The following is a 5,988-nucleotide window of genomic DNA, read 5'->3' as shown; positions in this document are numbered from 1 at the left end:
TCTATTAAATCTACCAGAGTGCCTGAGAAATGAGACTGCAGAGAGATCAGTTTTCTAGTCAGAAAATGGGTCTGCAACAGGGAGTGGCTATTCTGTACAAATTATTGGGCAAGAAGGGTAAATACCAGAATTAAATTAAAAAATAAATTTAAAAACCAGTATGTGATTTAAGCTAAAGCCAGTGTTAAGCATAAGGAGGTTAAGCTAGCCAAGGACAACATGTGCTAGATAACAGAAATTTTCCTGTTAAAAATTTTGAAACAGAACATCAGATTTCCTCAAGTCTTCCAAAAGTTGTCAAATCTCTTGCTTAAAGAAAGGATTCAAAACGGCACGTTCACTTGAAGAACTGCTAGTTAGCTTCAACAAAAAGCTTTTGTGATCTAATTGTAATCAGTTCTGGCTGACATAAAATGTACTTGTCACTTAAATTATAATTCATCCCCGGAGAGAGAGGATTACAGAGCTACACTCTCAAACTCTCAAATAATGACAGCCATGAAAATCCCTACTAACCTTTGGAAATCCAACTGAAAACAGATTTGTTTGTATGTTACCAAGTACCTAGAAGTTACTATGAGGTTGAACAGCTGTACATCCTCACTTCAGCATCTTCTACTCGATCTGATCTTTGTTAGCAGCATTCCTGGTTCACATCAAAAAGTGAAAGCAGACATCTGAGCTGACACAGAGTAAGGGCTGCACTGCTCATTTACCTGTGTTGTGCTCGGTAATTAGAACTTGGTAGCTCCTCTATTCACCTTCAACACAGAGGAATCCTGATTAACCCTGCCAAAACCACACAGAAAATTGCAAGAACTACAGAAGTGTCACAGAATTGTCTTCTCCCGCTAATGGTTGGTCAGAAAAGAGCAGCCTTCCAGGATGCTCTGTAGGATGAACCAATACAAGCCCCACAGGACCAAAGGTAAAACTCAAGGAAAAAAAAGATTCAAGGATTAATGACCCCAGCATACCAAAGTCTGCCCCCTCCCAGGAACTGTAAACAGTAAAGGGATTTACTGAAGAAGACCAATGCCTCAAGTGAAAACTGAAGAGCTGTGAGGCGGCAGTCAATACCAGGAGCAGACATTTAATCTGCTCTGCTTATGAACCACAATTATCATTCTGGCTGGTGTATTCTGCAATGCAGTCACTATCATTTCAGAGGACTTTCTGTGGCAGCCTTGCATTAAGAGCACTTGATAATCCAGTGAGTGTATGTTTATGTATAGATTGAGCCCCTGATTGGAGCTTCATTAGACTGCAGAGGTCACTAGCACAATTAGTTGAATATGAACCAATTGCAGGTATCAAATAGAAACAATGGCTAAATAACCACCAGTACAATCTAGTTAAAAATACTAAAAAAAATTCCCTCAAGCTTGTTTTGTCATTGTTGTTACTGCTGCCAGATCTGACAGCATGCTCTCTGTGTATCCCATGGAAGTTAATAGATTAAATTCAAGTGATGAGGGGAAACAAGACAGTGCTGCAATGTCATCTTCTGCAAAATTCTGATGTTCTGTAATTTTGAATGTAACTACATATTTAAGGTAGCAACCTGACTGTGTCTGAGCCTTATTTCTTCTTAGCTCTTCCATCAATTTCACTTTCATGCATTTTTAGAAAAGATTAAACGTATCACTTTGTAGGGGATTGCTGGTTTGGCGTTTGGTTTTTTGGTCAACATTTGCAGAGGAATTAAAGACTGAAAGCAGCTGCTGACCTCAGAGCATCATGTCTGCATTAGGTGGCAAAGCGCCTTCCCTGCCAGGCAGCTGTCACCCAACTCTTGGTGCTATTTGCCCTCCACATTTACCTTCTCTGATAGCAGCACACTGTGTAGCTCTTTCTCAGAGAATTTTTTGTGCTGAGTCAGTCCACAACACCCAGCCCCAGTGTTTCTTTCTACGCATCATTCTTTGTCCAAAAAAGTTCATTCTTACATATTACTTCCATGGTTTGTTCCTATCCTGCAGAGCTACACAGTGCATCTTCTCATTTACTGTGGAAATTCCTGCGAAGACAAGATAAAGGCACTGCTCACTTTGAAATCTGGTGCTTACAGAGCAATTTTGTGTGTTCTTTAGGGAATTTGCATAGGTTCTTAAATTGCAGGTTTCATTTCATTAATCTTTTTTTCAAACCATCTTCATTGAAAAGTAAGACTAAGTGGATTCATTTTAGCGTGAAGTAGATACCAAAATGAATTCACTGCTCAGAATATCTGCACAGCCATCGCTTACCTATTCTGGGCCCCTGCTACCCAAAGGTCACACTACACAACTTCTGCTTTTGTCCATGGATCACAATTTTTGTACATAGTATTACCCCTCCACAAGTCCCCTTTTGTGCTGTCCATCATTACATGCCCAAATCACACAACTGAAAGTGCTGACTGCACATTCCTTGCAAGCATATTACTTGATTGCATGGATAATCAGAGTATTTATAGATGTGCTGCCACCATATATGACCCAGTACTAAAGGTCATCTGTTTTTCTTCTCAGTATAATGAAAAGATACCACACCACCCCCCAAAAAAAGAAATCATCAGCTTGATTTCAGGAAAACACTATGACAGAAAATCAGGTTCAATACTGGTAAGCAGCTAATTCTAATTTTCGTCTGTTTAGTCACATTATACATGGCTCCCTTGTATCAGAGGAAATACTTGACAAGTACGAGATTTTTTCTGTAAACAAATGTTTTAAGAATACTCTTCAGCTGCATTTGGAAACCCTTTCCCAAGATTTTACAACATGCAACATTAACATTTTAACAGTTACATTTAATGTAACGTATTTAAGTACTTAATTTGCTAAATAATACTTGGATAAAACAAGGGATCAGGAGACAAGCTGAAAAGGAGCCTCTTACGTGAGACCTAGACTTAACTCTCATAAAACAGAAGTCTTTCCAGATGTTTAAGAGAACTTCCAAAATACTCTCACTTCTTATTATAGCCAAGCTGAAAGTGTAACAGCCCATCTCTCCAATCTGCATGTACATTATACTTAAAGTGAAAATTGCCTACTTCTTTAATTTTTCCTCTGCACATACACACTGGACTGTTTTACAGTAAATCAGGATGTATCTGTGAGACAGGTGTTTCTTGAGACCAGTATTGCAAGGTACTTTTAACGCCAACAATTCATTTTTACAACATGACATGTGGCAGCAATTTCTGCTTTTTTATATGCAGCTCTGCTGGCTACCATCCAGCCCTGCTAAAAAGGGACTGAAAATGAAGGCTGCTGTTTCTCCAGCTGTTTCTGCCCCTTGCATGACAAAACAGGCATGTAACTGGATGACCCTGCATCAGGAAGGCCAAAAAGAATTAAGCAATACAGGGACAAAAAAAACAACTCACACTCAAACAAGTCCTTCTGTATAGGACTAAAAAGGCTGCAAGAAAGTAACAAAGCAAATTAGTACTCTAGCCCTGTCACAGGATTATCTACCTACTTGTTCCAAAAGATCACTACAACACTCCAGTATCTGCTAAGGTGGAAGATTTTAGAGCATATGAGAGAATGGACTTTCAGAGGCACCGCATGGACCACACCACTTGCCTCCCACCAAGAAATAAAATGGTCAGACCTCACCACACCGAGAGATTGTTGCCCATGGGAAGTTCACATGACCGGGCACTGACACTGCAGACCAAGTTATGAACAAGAACAAAAGCTAGCAATGCAAGCTCCTTCCTCAGCCTGGAGGAGATAGGGAATGAAAGGTATTAGTTCTAAATAGAAAGACATCACTGAACAATTCTAACCATTTCAATCAACGGGCACCTGTTGCTTAACATGCTCTGTAAATGTTTAGAATGTAGTGAAGTACTGCAGGAACTACAGGAAAAGCTATAGCTCAACCTCCTAATCTGCACCCTCAAACAAATAAAAATCAAATTGCACCATGCAACAAACAAATCTACTCAGCAACACTATTCTGCTAGCATTTTACAGAGAATAAAGAAAACTGAACTAATATCGGGGTAGATACAACAGCTTGCAGGATTACTGAATCACACCTGAAAAGATTCTGTTTCTCACATGTGCTGTAGGGTACTCGACCTGAATCCTTGAACAAGTTAGAATCCACTTGTTAAAGAGAACAACAATTCAAAAACCATCAGGATACAAGAAAATCAAAAGCAGCGTACAACTGCAGTGTCACGTGTTTTCAAATACAAATTCAGGTATCAGGTACCTAAAAACTCAGAAGCAATGATCCTAACCACAGTTAACATACTACAAAACATAGGACTTCAAACAAAATTCGGTGTGTTCCAAAACTCTTAAATTTATATTCTGTATCATGATGCCACAGATTATATAGTAGATGACTTAAAAAGGAAAATTACTTTTGCTTGGAAGTAACACATTTTGTTATTAGAGCTTTTTACTGTTAATACTTCATGCAATAATACATCCAGTGAGGCCTAGTATGCAGAAACATAAAAGTTTAGTGGGAAAACACTGGCAGTTTTGACAGCCAAGTAAAGATACTCATCATTTGTGCCATTTTTATTGTTGCACTACATGGCAATATACAAGTCCCAGCTGAATTTCTACTGAACCATTTCTGCTTTCTGGAAAATAATAGCATTAAGTATACTAAGTGTGCTACCTACACATTTTGTAATCTTACTGCTGGCCATAAGACTCAGTCACTCAAAATGAAGTATTTTATATTTTTAAATACAAACTGCACTGAACAAATGCATTCAAGGTAAGAACCTGACCTGGGTACACAAAGATTACAGAGAAGCAAGAGAAAAAACATGTTTTGTGCACATTCTGGATAAAATCACCAGCGAGAGTTAACTGTGTTACATAAGTCCAAACAATATTCACACAGCACATTACTCAGCAGAAAGATGGACTGAAATTCATTCATCTCTCTCAAAGCAGTTAAAACACTGAAAAAATAATGTTATCTTAAAGGACTAGGCTGCATAATGTTAGATTCTGAAACAACTCAATTGTAAATGCTGGATCTGTGGACACCCACGGGCACCAAAGAATTCCAGCGTCTGCATCGTACGCTTCAGAGCGCCCAGGCTGTCGGAGGACGCTGGATAAACCAAGCAACAACCGGGAAGTGAGTTTGCAGCAGTGCCCAGGCACTGCAGGCACAAACATCAAGCGCTGGGCGAGTCAAAAAAACATTACACATCTTCATCCTGGTAGAACACACAGTGGTGCTGGAAGCAGCTCCATTATCCTGCATGCAATCCTCAACACTTCAGAAAACTTTGGCAGAAAGTAGTTATTGGTCTACTTGCCACTGTTGCTATGTAGCACTGAAACTATGTAATTCTGCCTTTTTATTGCCAGAGCAAAAGCAAAGGGGCCTCAAGAGAGTCTATTCTAGACCATTTTGCATACACATGAATCACTTGGAACTTTCTTCCTAGCCTTACTTATAGACATCCACTAGTCTGAGTATTACTTTATAAGGGTTTAACTCATTAATTCCACCATACTAGACAAAATACAAAAGGGGAGGAAAATAATCTCTGAACTGAGCATTTACTGGCCTGCTGTAGCAGTGCTTTCTCTACAAAACAAGGCAGCCTGAGATTTACAATTTTCTATGGAGCATCCATGATGATTCTACAACTACAAACAAAACCGGACTTTGAGGCATCAGGGTAAAAGTCAGCTTGGGCTCACTTTTACCAGCAACTCATAGGTAACACAAGACTTAGAAGTGCAAAGCCCGTGAGATGCAAAGTGTGGATATAAAATGCAAAAACAGTGTTAATAAATTAAAACTGACAGATTGCTTCTCCAAACCTCTATTACTGATCTGTATTCAACTTTTTAAGAATTAATTACATTTCTGGGAATATTACTGAGAATCTTTAGCTAATACACAGCATCAGTGCTAGTCATACACAGAATCTTGTGCGGTTTGGTAAACCAACTTTAACAAGCTGAGGAAGGTATCTGTTCTTCCTCAGATTATTTGTGC

The sequence above is a fragment of the Falco punctatus genome, assembly GCF_963210335.1.
Source record: "Falco punctatus genome assembly, chromosome: 9".
Taxonomy (NCBI): Eukaryota; Metazoa; Chordata; class Aves; order Falconiformes; family Falconidae; genus Falco; species Falco punctatus.
Note: the sequence above shows the minus strand (reverse complement) of the source record.